At 37.1% G+C, this 17,519-nt stretch overlaps 1 protein-coding gene across 14 annotated transcripts in view; it reads left to right on the top strand.

The window, feature by feature from the left end:
• Positions 1–250: 250 nt before the first annotated feature.
• LOC117409045 (semaphorin-4D-like) overlaps positions 251–17,519 on the top strand; it is a 59,354-nt gene continuing 42,085 nt past the window's right edge. For 5 of the 14 annotated variants that reach the window (XM_058992198.1, XM_058992195.1, XM_058992188.1 and 2 more), the window contains exons 1-2: positions 253–643; positions 15,397–15,545. The gene's annotated coding sequence lies outside the window, so the exon portion shown is untranslated. Of the gene's footprint in view, positions 644–9,589; positions 9,667–15,396; positions 15,546–17,323; positions 17,390–17,519 lie in introns of all 14 variants that reach the window. The other 9 variants (XM_058992202.1, XM_058992196.1, XM_058992185.1 and 6 more) reach the window with 5 other exon arrangements.

Raw genomic sequence — 17,519 nt, 5'->3', positions numbered from 1 at the left:
CTGCCCATCAACACTGTGGAGGCCAGTAGACGCTTCTTCGGAGGGTATTATACCGACACATCTTTTGTTTTGTTTTTCGTTTAATTCCATGTTAAACAAAATAATTTAACAAATTATTATGTTTGTTTACTTATTAAAGCATACACAGAGATTCGAAAATCCATAGTTGATATGCTAATAATATATAGTGGTGGCTCCAGTTTTTGTTAACAAAACAAAAACAAAAACAAAAAAACCAATATATTATACAAACGTGTTTCCTTCTGATGCTTAACACTGGAGAAATGCACGCGCTTTGTGTTATCCCGCGTGGAATGACTGCCTGATGTCCATCAACATTCACTATTAACAACAGGAAGCAATAGTATTCTAGAACGACCTTTTCATTTGCAGATGTGAAGTGTGTGTTTAGTTTACCAAACTTAATAGCCTCTCAAGGCACTGTGCCGTGTTTGTGTTTCTCTGACTCTTCCACCCCCTCCTCCCTGTCTCTCCGGATTGATATCCTATGAAAAGGGCTTTTTGAATTTGAGTTGCAGCCGCCATGCTGGGAAAGACAAACTTGCTACTCATTTGCAGCACGTCCTGAACTCAAAGCTTACCTTACCCAGGTCCAGAGAAAGGCGAGTTTCTCCTAAAAAAGGTAAGCTATGGCAGCGACGTCTCCGTAGTTTTGAATTCATTTATATGGTTTAGTTGCGATATTTTTTTCAGCAATTAGTTTATGTTTGTATAGAAAGTTTATACGTGCGAGCAACTACAACCCCCTTGAGTGGTGTTGGCTTGCACTTTGCAGTCATGGTTTTTAAATGCTGGACATTTGCAGCAGTTCATGTGTTGCACTTGCTAAAAACCAATGTATGCACGAACAGGTTCGTTTTGAAGCTGCAATATGCGAATTACAATTCCATTCCTTACAAATTTCTAGTACCGTTTAACCTAAAATGTTAAATGTTCTATAGAGCTGGTTTTTTTGTTTAATTTCAGATTAAACGTTTTACTACAGCAGTGTCCCGCTGAAGTTTCGGCCAATTTGTAGCTTAAGCTACTTTTTGATAGACAAACTGTTTTCTTTAACGCTAAAATGCTCTTGTGTTAAAAAAAAAAAATAAAAAAATTCCAGAGCGGTCCATCAAACCCCCCCATACCCGTGCTATACCTCACTGGAGAACAGTTTTGATCGCGTTCTACTTTTGTACACAATCCTAGGCTATTTTATATTATTCACATCGACTCGTTTATTTTCTGAAATAATCGCAGAGTGATGTGTCTTTATTTTTATGTTTTGTATGCATTTATTACATCTGGGCTGGCTGGTTCCAAAACGCAATGGCTAGTGCACACAAATTGTTTATCTAACCCAGTCTGGAATGGTTCAAGTTGCCCAAATCATTAGAATTGTGCTGGAGACTTGAACTGTTGCACATGGGATCGATTCCTTTTGAATTTACCATTTTGTTAAAAGAAAGAAAAAAAAAAAAACCTAAGATGTATATAACGGTACTGGTTAATAATAACTAAATGCATGTTGTAATTTTCTTCGTAAACCGGTGTATCCATGGGACTTTATCCATGGGATATTTTTTTTAACACTTTCCTGCATTGCGACCTCATATACTGAAACAAAACAAAAACAAAACTCACTTCTAGTTTTTATATGGGGACAGGTGGAAGACGCACATTCATGATGCCCTCATATAAGGATGCGCTTTTACTCAAAGCAATGGATTTTTTTTTTTTTTAATGTCAATGAAAAATATATTTATTAATATTATGTGTCCAAAACTGCTTTCTTAAGCTATATTCAATATGCCATGCATGGGAGGGTTAATGATAAGAATTACAGAAATTCAAAGCACTATGCTTTTCCAGATTTAATATTGTGTGCATGTAAACTGTAAATCAGGTACTACACAATGACACAGCCCACCCACTACCCCATGACACAGACAAAATCTGAACCTGTTACTTGTGGGTCATCCAAGGCCTGTACATTGTGAGAGTAAACATTAATAAAGCATACACACTCTAATTTAAATAACAGTTGTCGTGAAATTGTGGGCAAAAGTCTTTGCACTATCAAAGTAGGTCAGTTAATTCAGGTTATTACAGATGGCATGCAAAAATCAGTGCATTTTTTAATGGATCCTTTTCATGTGTATCCTGAGAAATCCCATTGAATATGATTTGGAAGATAAGAATGTTGCACAAGGGTCTGATGTCCCTTCAAGAAGTGATAAGAAATATTTTAAAATCAGCACTGCTTTTTTATACTTTAGTTCAGCTATTCAATTCAGAATTGTTGCTGCTTCTTTTGGCCCAAATACAGTCCCACTCCAGTGGTTTAGCTGCAGTCAGACCCAACACAGTAGTGTCATTTATAGTGTTGTACTTGCATAGTAAGTAGAGTATTTGGAGTGAAAATCGGGGGATATTTGTTTTCACTCCACTATGACCACATTTAATCTTAATGACCCTATATCCATCCCAGGGTAGGCCAATACAGTGCATTTGAATGAACTTGGTTAATATGGTATTTTACTGTAATATTTCTGTACTTGTTGCATGGGTCTGGATTTGATTCCCTGTCAAGTTACAGTACTACTTTGTTATAATCGCATAGGCAGAGAGTCCTGTTTTTTCAGATACATCTGAGCAATCCTGTTAAAACTGGCATAATTTTGGCTGCTAAACAAATGTATTGTGGTTTTTTTTTTCTGCTATGTACTGTACGGTACTTTGCGATACTTTTGTATAAAAAGCGCTATATAAATGCAATTATATATACATACACTGCTGTGCAAAAGTCTTAGACAAAGCCTCAAAGCCTCCGTTAGTGTTTTCTACTATTATAACAACCTTGACTTGCATAAAGAAGGAAAAACATTGAGTGCAATAGCTTGCATCACTTGACTTTCGAGGTGTGATATCCAAAACATAATCAAGTACAGAGAAACATCATCTGTAATTGACGAACCCAGGACTTGAAGACCCAAAAAGTTGTCTAACAAGGATGAGCAAAACTTGAAGATAATATCATTAAGGAATAGAAAGAAGACACATTGAATTGACAACAGAACTGGCAGAAGGCACAGATGTCGTTGTCCATCAAATCAACAGTACGAAGGTCACTCATGAAATCAGGACTTGAAGGATGTGTTGCAGTAAGAATACCTCTATTAAGAAAGGGGAACAAGACTAAAATATGCACAAGAACACAGAAATTAGACTATGGAACAATGGTCAAATGGTCATTATATATATATATAATGTTTGGAAAATTATACGGTTTTCCTAAGAAACTTCCAGTTGATATGGTGATTTGTTAAAATAACTCAATGAAGTTACAAAGTATTCTTGATCAGACAGAGTAGTGCATTCAGACAGGGCTTCCTGTCAAAATGTTAAACATTTTAATTCAAACACAGGCATGCTTTCTTACTTTATGCAATCACATTGTGAGCTGTAGCAGTGACACGTTATTCTGTTCTTGAAGGCTTACCAGTTTGAATGCATGATGATGCTGCTGCTGATGATACAATTGAAGGTTCACTGGATGGCCGCTTTAGTCCTTAACCCGTCTAAATTTTGTGATGAGTATACTGTAGAAAGCTACTGTATACAGTAAAGGCCACAACACACCAGGTACAATGCGTCAAGCGAATATGTGCAGCGATGCAACAAAATGAATAGATCCTACACTTCTGATAAGTGTCTTTCACACCCCAGTTGCCACGATGGGGAACACTGAAGCAATGCAAAGTAAATAGAATTGAATCCTATTTTTTTGCGATTTCTTTCTGCAACAGCTATGTAATTGACCAATCAGAGAACAGCTTCAATGCACGTGGTCTGCCAGGTTGAAGCAGTGTCCAAAACGACAGAGGAAACAATAATACGTGCCGTGGAAAAATACCCCAAGCTTTATGACCAAGGTTATCAACTTTGAGTTATTACACCAGGCTGTGGAATTCACACAAAGATTCTTTTTTGTAGTATTTCATGCACCCAAATGCGTCATGCTTTGACATCTACAAAGTAACAGCAGTATCAATAACAGGTCTTCCTCCTCTCTGTCAGACATTTAATAAAAACAACCATTTTCAAAATCGCACGTGGTGTATAACGGCCTTAATTCTCCTTCTCAAATCTCATCTTTCAAGAAGCATGGTGACACAGACATCTGTGTTGTTTTTTTACTCCATTCACATGTACTGGAAATCATCAAGATTGAACTGATTATCTTGTTGGTTTCTAAATACAAGGAGCTTTTACCATTGTATGGAACCTTGAGTGAAGATCTGGACATGATGTCCATGGAATGGGAACGGCACATTCTGGGTCAGTAGTCGTGTGTTCTAGTCTTTTTGCAGATCACAATAAATGTTAATTGCAAGCTAATGCAGAACAGATTGAAAACGGATTTATACTGTGTTATGTTTTTGTAGGACATACAGTGTGTTTTTAGATAAGCTGCAGTATAGGCCTGTGTGTTTGACAGTTCAACTCTAAACATTGGAAATTCGAGGTGTGTCCCAACATCAATAATAATTGCCATTAGGCATGTAAATAAGTATTTTATCAGCTTGTCAGATTGGGTGATGGTTCATCGTTTGGTCATATGTGCAGTGCAGCCACCCAAGTCTTGTCAATATAATTGGTAGCATTCACTTCATGTCAAAGCATGCACATGGCAGAATCAGGTCAGTATTGCCTCCTGGCACTCGATAGAAAGGTTTGACAGTACAGGGGGTGTACATGTGCAGCTTCTTTCAGTAGCTACTTACCTGGTATTTCAGGTGCATAGATGTCCATCACGCTACAATACAGTAGGCAGGAGGCATTTGGCACCACAGCACAAACTACATTTCCTATTTTGCCCTGCTAGGCTGTCATAGCCCTGCTACTTCTGTTCTTTCACCTTAGGGTGAAAGGAAATGCTGCACAAAAAAAAAATGTAAGTCAGATTCATGTTTTAGCAGTGCTTTCGCTTTAGCTCAGTTTTGTTACTAATGTCTTTTCAAGAACTGTTGCTGCTACCTTTGGCCATAGAATCATGGAGTCTATATGGAGTGTGTTGAAATATGCATGATGAAAGCCAAAGCATTGTGGTTGTATTTGTGTTGACCCTTCACTTTTCTGGTTGTTTCAGTCTTTGCAGTTGCAATTTTGGATATACTGGATCTGCTTTTTCCATTGTGTTGGCAGATTCAATAACTATAGAAAGCAATGCTGCTTCTTTGTATCCCACAATTAAAATTTTCCATTTCCATAAACATTTCAAGTAAGCTGTTGTTTTGCTGTAAACTGCACTGACACAATGCCATTTGTGAAAACCTTTGAATTACATTTGTTGAGCAATTTCAGAAGTTTCAGCAATACAGCCTATTTTCTACTATTGTGTGTTGTCGGCCAGGACTAAACAAGATGTGCAAATACCCGTTGCTCAGTACATTGCAATTATTCTCCTTTGCGCAAGGACAGTTCTGTAAATTGGCCTTGTTTTGTTGGTGGCTAAAGGTCTTCTAAAAGATATTGCATCAAAAGTTTGTAACAAAATTCCATATGCCAAGAGCGAGGGATGTGGATTTTCGGGCATTTATTAACCCGGAGTTCAAGGAATCTGTGAAAAACTATCTGGAATGTGAACCAGGGTAACCAGGAAACCCTCGGTAGGAAGAGAGATTTTCCTTGCTCTAGAATACGCATTTCTGTTCCCAGCCGTGATGTACAAGAAGGCATGTGCTTCTATAGGGAATTCTTTATCTCTGCTTCAATGCGTCTTGGTTAGCACAGTTCAGTATTACCGGTAATCTTTCTGTTAGTATATTTGTAATGTACTAACATTCCCTTTTTTGCTAAACTGTATGACTAGGATCAGTACATACAGTTTATGTACTGTACTGTTTTAGAAGTGCAAAAAATGAGACCCATTTTTATAATAGAAAGAGACATGTTTTCATTAATGAATTGATATTCATGAAACATTAGCAACGTTCAATAACATTTAATAATAGTCTTTAATCTCTGAAAGATTGAGTTTGTTACTTAGATCCATTGGTGTGTGACTGGGACGCTCTGGTTAAAATCCCCTGAAGGTGGGGTTAATTGACACTTCAAGCTCTTTAAAGTCAAACACTATTTAGAATGATTTTTTTATTTGCATTTTAAATTACTGTAGTTTGCATAGGTCCACCAATTGAACTTGCTTTTTGTTTTTAATCCAAGATCTTTCAAGTACTACTACAGGAAATGTAATGATGTTTTACATTTAAGGGCTTCAACATAGCGTTTTTAAGCAAGGTACCATAATCGTGCTGCACTTGGGTGGAAATATGATAGTAGCCTATGTCAAAAACATTGTAAATAATGAATATGCTGTATTGTTTTTCACTCTGTCGTTCTCATTTCTGAATAGGAAATGTACATGCTTGTATGTCTTGGCTAGGTCTTCAAAAGTTCATGTTTCCAAATACCCTAGGACTAGTGACAAGTTACAAGATGTTCTGTTCACTCCTGTGATAAGGCACTGGCAGTTAATATACTCTCAAGGGTATTTTGGCTTTGCTGTGCTGTAAATTGCAAGTTTGATCAATTTTAATGCCATGAAACCGAATTAGAAACACAAGACTTCCATGGGACTGTAATACGATTGGTGGGGGTAAGTGTTTTTTTTTGTCACTGTATATTAGTTAACAATTTAACTGAATCTGAACAATTTAGCTTGAGCAATGAGCATACGGTATTGTACATGGTTCTGTATTTGAAAACACAAGACTGAACTTTCTTCGTAACTCGTTACTTGAACTGTAGTAGTGTGCATAGACAAAGTCTCTGTTTTGGAAGCCTAGGATAGAAGCTCAGTTGGCTGTAGTTACAGTAGAACATTTAGTGAGAATTGGGTCAGGTGGGATCAAATGGGTGTGTTTGTCTATATATCATTTTAAACCAAGCACATAAAAAAATCAGTGACATCTGCAAGAAATACGGGTCATTATTAGTATATAAGGTGCATCCTGTGTGTACTGTAGCTTGTCACAATGCTTGTAAAATATGTAAAGAAAATAAATAAATGTCTGTGATGCCCTGGACATTCTGGATCATATTGCAAATGGTACCTGGTCACCTAAGTGCTCCTTCAGAATGAAGGGTTTGGTACATTAAAGTGCTGCTGTCATAGAGGGGGCTTGGCTATCTTGTGCAGTTACATTGATGATTAATGGCTACTGCACAAAAAGCTGTATTTGTAATTCCATTTGCACATCTGTAAATGCATAGGATTATACAGGTAATGCAGTTACCACCAGCACACTAATGCTTTCTGAGTGTGGTGAATATTCTCTCTAGTGATGAGTGCAGTAATTATTTGCAACAATTTAGAGTGAATTAGGTATTTAATAATTCCTTTTGAGAGTTTTCCTGTCTTGCATGTTGTCAGTTCAACTACACACGTGGTAGATTCGGATCAGATTTCCTTTGGGAAGTAACATACGATTTACTTTAGCGAATACTACAGGTATGTTGATGAAAACGGTTATATTGTAAATAACATATTGGTTTACTCTACATTCTTTCATTGGTAACCCTGTATAATACTTCTGCATTACAATAACAGTCCGTTATCTCTGTCTGCATGAAAGGGTGTTTCCCTAACTGTCTTGTAGCCAGTGCCAGTAGCCTTTCTTTAAACCAGCGAGACTAGAGTATGATTGTTCAAATAGGAGCGTGAGTCAAGACCAAATTAAATTATTTTGTACCCGGTATGTACTGTACTTAACACATTATACTATAATGCTCTTTTATTAAACATTGTTATTGACATTTATATTGGGAATTTCTAATTTTGTACAACAAAAAACTGGTAAAATAATTACAAATTAGGCAGAAAAAATAGTGTATGGTAATAGTGAGTAGTTTTACTAAACTACTCCGACAAAAACTTGTTCATAATTGTAGCCAAATGAACATAATCCTAAAAATACATTCTCTATCAACCTTGAAACCATGCCGTCGTCTTAGACAGTTCTGACAATTGCGTTTATTTTCTGGCCTGAAATGCTGTTACCCTTTTACACACAATAATACTAGCTGTCAGAAAATATTATTGTAATTCCTCACAGGGAGCTTTGAGCTGTTTTTGATAGTGTAGGTTTACTTTACAGCTCATATAAATTATAATTGAGGAGCAAGGTTATGTTATTTGTTTGTTGATCTTGGGAAATGTTACAGGTACATTGGAATCATAATAAAGACTTTCAACAGGTGCATTCGTTTCAGTGGTTGCCATCAGGGATGTGTACTGCACAGTTTTTACATTTTAATTAGTTGTATTTATAGCTGTACAGTTAAATTGGAACATGTCAATTTCATTTTTGCATGTCAAAATGAATCCTGTCAGATTCCGCATTCTTTAAGTAGACCTTTTGGTTTGCCTAGGGAGGAAAAGATCAGCTAAACTGACTGTGGCTGATATGAGGCAGTGGGTTTGATTCTCCGTGCTGTGTTAAGCTGTTGCCATGCTGTTCCTTGCCTGGTCAGCATCATTTGTTCCTCAAACTCGCATTGTTCCTCCTGTCACCTCACGTTTTTGCTGCAATTACTATACCTCATGAAGTACGTTTTAAACATGAAAATATGAGTGTTACTAGCTTTAGCATTCATTTTAGCTTGTAGCGTGTACAGTAATTCAGCTTCCCTGTGTTTTTTGCAATATCTGGGGCACTTTGATTTCTGGATAATGAAGACCTACTGTAATGCGTTAGGATATTATTGACTTTGAGATATTCTCTAGTCGAAGTTCCATCTTGGGTATCACACAAGAAAAAATTGTGTCAGCAATTTAACATATTAGCTGCCAATGTGGCTATTTATTGAGGTTTTAAACTAAGTTTCTGGAGTAAAGTTACAGTATATTTTGTACTTATCTGTATGATTTTTTTTTAATCTGTTGTGTTACACTGCCACATTGTTTTAATCAATATACAGACCTATTTTATATCTAGTGTATTTGTAATGTTGGTACATGATTAACCTCTTGCCATATCAATTATACACACATCTTTTTCACTCTATTTATCTTCATATCTACAAGCCATTCAATCAGATTATGCCTTTGGGGAGGCCATTTTTTTCTTAGTATACTTTTGTTTTTCAGGGGAGCCCTGCTGGGTACTGGAATGGTTGAAGGGAAAAAAGCAAAACAAAACACGAACAGTGGATGCTCCCTTTATGCACTGTATCAGTCTACTGTATGTAGACCTGCAAACCGAGCACTGTGGGGGTTGGGTGTCTGGTATGGACGATTGGTAGAGTCAACCTTTTGTTTAAAAACCGAATTCATTAAAACGGAAGGCCCAAGGGTTTCTGTAGCCGCTATGCATCATACAGTAGATCTTGCATGAGAGCTAATTCTCCTCTCAACATAAGCCCCTGAAATGTGATTTACTGTAGATGTGCAGCTGATCTCCAGCATTGCATGCAATGAAGAACTGGGTGGAAGAGCTTCAAATAAAAGCTCTCCTCCAAACAAAACATGTGCTGCCACTGATGCTGACCTGTGAAAGAATGTCTTTATGTGCTTGTTGCACAGCCTAGGCAGAAACCAGATAGGCTAGATGTGATTGTCTTATGTTACCAGGGAGCCGGGAAGCCTCCACCAACCTTAGGGTAAGATCAGTGGCGTGACGTGTGTGTGTGTGTGTTTCTTCCTTTAGACACACAGGCTTTAATAATTAAATGTAGGCAGGGAAGGCTGACAGTACCTGCAGTACAATTGCAGTTTTTATTTCATTCTCATGTGAGGTAGGTTTTGGTTTGCCAAGCCTTTTTAAGTTATTGGGGTTTTTTGTGTTGAATGTTAAGGATTTCATTCTCCATGGTAAGTCTTTTCTCTCAGAATTGCAGTTTGAAATGCTCTCTTGTGTTGTGACAGGGTGGAGAGGGTAATGAGGCATGTAATAGAGGGTTGCACAGAGAAAGGAGGTTAAACCACAGTTTTAAACACACTGTTACTTAAATCTGGTCAGAGGATTTTGTATTATCTGCTAAACAAAGGCACTACTGCCATGTGTTTTCTGTTTAGATATGTTTGCAATAAAATGCATTCAGAATTGTTTATGCCAGTGATTTTATTTTGTCATTCATTCAGTTTTTACACATCTTATACAATTATATTTTGTAAGAATCCATAATGGTTATGTGATGCATGAATGGGGTTAACTGTGCTATAAAGTGTATAGCTTTTTTATGGTATAATATAAATTAACCCAGATTAACCCATCTGGAGAGATGATCAAATACTACACTAATGGGACTAGGGTCACAAATCAGTTAATATTTGGATGGGGAAACAAGTATGTATGTATTTATGTATGTGATTTCTTATTGATGTATTAATCTATTCAAAATACAATTGAAAAGTAATCCCATTTTTTAACACCATTTTTTATTTCCTAAAATGCTTTTTTTTTTTCCTCCCATTAAAATGTTAGTTGAATTGGGCCTTGAGCCTGATTCTCTTCGTTTATTAACTTGGGGCAAAGTCCTGTAAAATATGCTAGAAACTACCGGTAAGGGTAAACCGAAGGAAAGCAAAACAATAACAAAAAGCTTTTTATTTCAAGGATCAAGTTTTTCATAAGCAGTCCTGTATGTAATCATTATTTTCAGGAACACAAATAGAAGAGAACCAAAGCATGGATTAGAACACACCCACCCATTGTTTGAGTTTAACAAGTATACCATTGGCTTCAGTAGATCTCATTTCACTTCCATGTTTAATTACAAACCTAAACTTGTTTTCTGAAAACCTGCATGACTGCTGGATTATACACAGATGGTGGTGGAAGTACAGCACGTTTTTTTTTTTTTTTTTTTTGGTTTTCTGTGTTGATTTATTTATTTAACTCTGCCAAAAAATGTTTGACAGCTACTGAACTATTGAAATGACCAAGTAATCCTCTCGCTGCCCTTGCTGTCACATGTGGCTTTATTGTTAAAAACAATTCTATGTAAATAACAGATCGAATATCACTTATTATTGAGCCTCTAAGCCTTTCAAAAAAATGTCTTGCGTTCATGTACAAAGACAGATTTCCTCACTGAGATCAAAGCTACTTAACATGGCTTTTCAAGTGCTATCGTTGAACTGAAATGCCTTTAGCTGTTGTGCTTTCAAACCTTATCATAGCAGTAGTGTTCTTTTTAGCATGGAACCTTTTGTTGTTACAGACACAGCAAGCTCTCAATTATCAGTATATGGACCATTTGCAGACCTGTTGTCCCTTTTTTAAAAATAAAGAACATTAAAGTGCAGTACAAATTATTATTTCTTATCTCATTAGAAAAGATCAGCTCATTCCCCATCCTGAGAGAGTGTTGTATACTAAACATGTAACTCCATGAAAACCAATTGCAGTGTTAACTTTCCACTTGCCAATTGATTTTGCGTTATATCGGTTATTGTGCAAACTTTAGCAGCCTGTAGTGATGAAACGCCTGTACAAAATCTTATGATACTGCTTGTAATTGTTATTTTTGTCTTGTGTCCATCATCACAGTCATATTTTACTGCACTTGTTAATTTTGTCTCTGGGTGCTAGTGCACCCTACTGTACATACTATAGTGCAAGAGTGGAGGAATGTTGGCTTTTTACAGTACAGCACTTCATTTATTATTATTATTATTATTATTATTCATTTCTTAGCAGACGCCCTTATCCAGGGCGACTTACAATTGTTACAAGATATCACATTATACATTATTTCACATTATACAGTTATCACATTATTTTTACATACAATTGCCCATTTATACAGTTGGGTTTTTACTGGAGCAATCTAGGTAAAGTACCTTGCTCAAGGGTACAACAGCAGTGTCCCCCACTGGGGATTGAACCCACAACCCTCCGGTCAAGAGTCCAGTGCCCTAACCACTACTCCACACTGCTGCCCATTTGATGTCAGACTGTGATCTTGTTTGACAATATGAATGTTCCGAACAGAACATTCATATTGTCATTCATACTGGTTAACATTCATACTGGTTAACCCCCCTCCCTTGTCTTTGAACTGTAAATGTATTCAAATTGCAACTGTACTCGCCTGTGTCTCACCCCTTCAATCAAGCAACGAGATAACTCAGAGTAGCAGCAGCAGCAGCTTGGTATTGGTCTTGCCTTGGTGCAGTTTGTTAATGTTACTGATGTGTAAAATATGTGCTTCTGTATGGTTATGCAAACCAGGGTAACCGGTCAGTGCGGTTTTATTTTCTGACTCAAATTGATCACAGTATTTCAATAGTCGCATAGAGGAAACTAAACAGGGTTGAACCCAGGTGCAGTAGACTCACATTTGTCAGCTGGTCAGTATATTGTACTGTACAAATCTTTATTGTGGTTAATATCCGTGATAGCGTTCATTTTCAAGAATGCATGATTTAAGGTACCGATTTACTATTCTGTGCATTTTCCACCAAGGCACTGGGTGGTGGGGGTACCGATAGTAAAACCTGACACCATTAATAGTCCTCAAGGCAGATAAGTGGTTAATACAGTATTATACATTTTATTTAATACAGTAAATAAGCTTCATGAATTCTGTTATCCACACAGTTTGAGGAAACGTTGCTATCCTTATCACACTTAGTATTATTTGTTTATCGACACAAAATAAGAAATGTGGTAATTGCTTTGAGCCAAAATTGAGCTTGAATTTTCATATTGTACTCTGATTTACATCAATATTAAAATTAAGCGGTATGCATGGTATTGGTCTCCTTTTGTAAAGTTATTAGTGATGTTTTAACTGGATTACACAACAGTGTTTTCAAGGGCCTTATTAACTTTAGCCAGTAAATTGTATAACGACTAAAAGTCTTGAATCTAGTGTGAGAATTCAGATGTGTTGCTTCTTTTAGGAAGAGCATTGCAACAGTTTCCTGAGCTTGGTGGCTGTTTTGTGGAAGTGCCAGTGCAGACGTGGTGTTGGTGGTGACATTGTGTCTGTAATGTAACAGCTGACTACAAGCTCTGCGCCACATGTTCCAGAGTTAAATCTGTGAAAATTACCCTCTATAACAGTATGTAACATTAGTCAGCAACCTTACTGGAAAATCCAGGGTTTGTAACACATAGGCTTAAGTCATGATGAGAAACTTCTAGTTTTGTGTTTTGGTGTCTTAACTGTTACTGTAGTTTCAGAAATGTTGGAAGATACAGTACCCAGGGACTGCAATGCTATACTCTGGCCTCTTTTTACAGTTATAAACAACAAAAAAGGAAGGACTGACAAGGGTACACTTACTGTAGTCTGAGTTTGCTCTTATTATGATCGGTGGCTGGTTCGTGCAAAAGAAAGACACAACAGCAGCGACATGCAGAGAAGCCAGTGGCATGTTTACCGGTATATGTACATGTGTACATGTACATATATCTTTTATTGAGCCTCTTGTTAATGGCACTACGTAATATAATGCAGATAAGATGTCTGCGAGCAGTTTGTAGGCTGTGCTGTTAAGATGCACCTCTGTTTTAGATCCTTCACACTTGCATTTGTACGTCCAAAATGTTACACTGCTTTTCTCAAATACCGGTAACCCAGAATATATTTGTAACTGTTATATATCATGTGATGGTAAACTAAAGGAACCATGCTCATCAGAAAGTCTACTGGAGAGTTACGTCACAGGCATTTAATTTAACATGAAGCCGTTTGAAACCTTGTTAACTTCTGAAGTAAGCACTACCATCTGGTTCTACCATTAATGTTACATTATCTTCTGATTTACCTCACTTAACTACCCAAGAGAGACACTCCCTGCTCGTCATGCCTTCCCCAGCATTTTACGTTTTCTGTTCTTTTCAAACACATTTCCATATTTATTGCACCTGAATAACTTCATGAAACATGGAAAAGTGTTGCTTTTTATTTTTAACCAAATACATTTTTCCAAAGTTGAACCTTACCTACAAAACCTTTTTTTTTTTTTTTTTTTTTTTTGATTATTGAATTGCCTGCAGAACTTCAGTAAGCCAAGTAAGATTGTAAACTAAATGGGTACATTGCTATTATAATTTAGGTCACGTGCAATTTTCATGACATGACCATAATAAAAATGTGAAGAAATAGATAATAATAAGCCAACTGAGCAAGATTTCTCTCCATTACTGTAATGTTAACATGGTAATGGTTATTCTTTTGAAACATATTTCATACTGAGTTCTTAATTGGTAGAGCTATGTGCAGTACAGCTTTGCATTTCAAGACCTGTAAGTGCTTGATTATCTGTTGCAGTGTAATTTAAGCTTCATTTTTACACATACTGAGTGACCTTTATATTGGCAGCGACAGGGACCAGTCATTTTTGTCGGCAGTGTTTTTTTTTTTTTTTTGGGGGGTTGGGTCACCATTGATGACCTTTTACCACATGTTATTTTAGTATGATTTTCACGCTTGTTTCAATGGCTATTCAACAAAAATAATAAATTGATGTAAGCCATAAGACACGAGAGGTTGGGAGCCCCCTCCCCTCAGTTTCACTTGTGCTGGAATGGCCTTTTCTAGTTTCTGGATATTGACCAAACGCTTTGAGATATTTCTTTTACATTTGGAACACATAATAATGACACTATAAAATTGGCCATTTTACAGACATAACTCGCAGTGATTTATATTTGTCGCATTAACCCTCTGCTTGCAGGCAACATTCTAATTTGTCAATTTTTATAGTAGTTTACTATAACATGCCCCTGTAACATGAGAATCCAATATATACATACAGTGTTGCCTGTTATCTTTTGTTAGCTTTGACAGTCTAGCGCAATGTGTCTTCCTATTCAGTCATAAAAGCTGTCAATCACTATTACCACTAAAAGAACAATGTTTTAGTATACATACAGTAACAATAAATGGAGTAAGTATATACTTACAGTAATCGGGAGGAATTGAGAATTGTACTTGTTACTGGTTGACCCACTAAGATATCCTCGCTTTTCAGCTGTAGAGTTTAACTGCCACCTGATTCTTAATCTGTAATAGCATCTGGATCATAACTAATTGTGTGTGCTAACATTTTATGACAGAATGATGCCTATCCCTGCAGCCTAATTGCACATTACAGGTTGTCCTGTTTATCGTCTTTACCACCAATTCAATGAATGTTCAACTGCCTCTGTCTTTGCCAGGAGTTATTACGGCTCCAGACAGGCAGTCATTGAAAAGCCTGAGGTAGTTTCTGTAAGGAACTCGGACACCTTATAAAAGGCACGACGCACGTTTTCAAATGTTTATTGGTTCCTAATGTGTGAATTACAATCCCTAAATATCCACTTCCTATGTTCTGGCCAATATGACCCCACCTGAGATTGAGCTAACACTCCCATTCCATGCTTCCCATAGGAAACTTTCTGTGGTCAGATGAGGGTCCTGTGAACTAACTCAGGAAGTGAGTAGGGAGAAGAGATTGAGGGCTTTCATCAACTGCATTGTGCCAGTTAAAATCTACATCAAAACAAAAAGGCACTTGAGAATCCTGTGCTAATTTTGAGGTAAGAAAATGTTTTTAAAGCCTTGGTTATGAATCGAATCAGGACCAGCAGCAAACTTAGTAACCTAACAACATCTGAGATGTAACCTTGCAAAGTTAATGCTGCAATAGTCTGTCACACAGTAACCTTCACTAATTACCAGTGGGTGGAGTCCACTGTAGTGCAGCACTTTTACAATTGTTTTTATTGACTTTTTTTCCTTTCGGTCAAACAGATTGAACAAGTATGGTGACACACATCCTCTCGTCACGGCTGTAAATTAGCAGCTGCTGTATCAGAGACATTAACATGTAGATCATGGTGTATTGTGCATTCTGCAGTACTGCAGGTACATGCACAATACATGTATTACTTAAACATCTGTAACCCTGTGCGCAGTAACATTATCAACGTTTGTTTTATGAATTTTAAATACATTGATACATACTGTAACACAGTTTTGAAACAAAAGTTTACTTTCAATATAGAAGCTGCAAATAGAGGCAAATCTGAATATTGAGTTTATGTTCCAATTCTGCTTGCTGCTGTATGTTTAGATGCCCTTCAATTAAATACAGGCTTAATTACAGTGCATAGAGAACATTTCTTGAGGAGAGCACAGTACAGGAACTGGCATTCTCAGATCCATAAAATAGTGGTCACTGTCTATTCCAGAGAGTTCTAATATGTAATTTAGAAAAAAAAAAAAAATTGGAAATTACATCTGACTGTCTCTGACTTAAACGTCCCATTTATAGTGGTAAAGCTGAATCTTACTATTTGGAACAGGAATACTGCATAAGAGTATTAAAAGTGAGATATTAAAATTGCTTAATGCCTCTGTATTTTTTACTATAATTAATGAGATGTGTGTACTTGTGGGTGTTATTGAAGCAATGCATATTTAAAAAAAAAAAACAGTGAAATTAAATGTAGGGTATGGAAATATGTACTGTAGAACAGCCTTTGAAGACCTGTCCCTTTTTAGAAAAAAATCTTTCTGTTGAAATTCTATTGATGCATAAAGTATTGATGGAATGTTTTGTACTACTGTGGGGCAGAGGTTTAGCGTGTGCTTTTAGGTTTAATGCTTGATTCATCTTGAGTCATTCGCTCAGTCACAGTGAAGGGGCAAAATAAGTGCATGCACTTGGATTCCCTCCAGACCTACTGAAGTTGTCATTGCTGTTTCAGTAAGGCTGTAAAAATAGAACACAAACACTGTTCGAATTCCAGTATCTCCTGTTCTTTTCAGTCTTCATTTGGTATCCTGTCAAGACAGGTGTAGGGGCAATGAGCCCAGTGGTACCAGTTTGCACGCAAAGGCCCATGTTCAAATCGCTGTGCTGTGCAATGTTTACATCTGCACTTTCGGCAGTCATCCCTGCTAAATTATACAAGGAAGAATGTTGATGACAAGATTGCCATATGGCTGTGCTGTTGGATCGTGTTCATGAATAACCTGGACTGTCTCTTCTGAACCATCTGCCTGCCCCATAGCGTTGGGGTGCGGTGGTGCCTTTTGAGTTATCACCCTTCAGATGACACTGATAAAGCCCATATACCACCCTGCTTTGTACATTTAAAAATGTTAATGAGCTCTTAGCCCCCATAAGAACCTCCAACTTGAACCCATTCATTGAAAAGATTTATGTGTAGCAGAAGGCCACTTAGAATAACTGAGTCAAAGTGTATGTGGTGAGATGTTTGGTCATGCACATGAATGTACAGTACTGTATGCCAAGCAGATCCTTGAATAAAGGCTACTAAAGTTATTATTTTTTTCCATTTATCAACAGTGGTGGCCCTGGGAATATTGTTTGTCTTTTATTTAAATGGAAATAATATTGCAGTAGGGGATAAAGGTAGGATAACTTGTCTGCATTTTGAGACTGCTGTCCTTGTAGTTCTTTGGGCAGCAGAACTGCATTTTGGGAGCATGACGGTTGGACTTCACTTGCAGGCACTTTGTTCTCAGTAACCATGGTCACGGCA

Source organism: Acipenser ruthenus, chromosome 2 (assembly GCF_902713425.1).
Source record: "Acipenser ruthenus chromosome 2, fAciRut3.2 maternal haplotype, whole genome shotgun sequence".
In the NCBI taxonomy this organism is placed as follows: Eukaryota; Metazoa; Chordata; class Actinopteri; order Acipenseriformes; family Acipenseridae; genus Acipenser; species Acipenser ruthenus.
The sequence above is the reverse complement of the archived record's forward strand: the minus strand, read 5'-3'. Positions and strand labels throughout refer to the sequence as shown.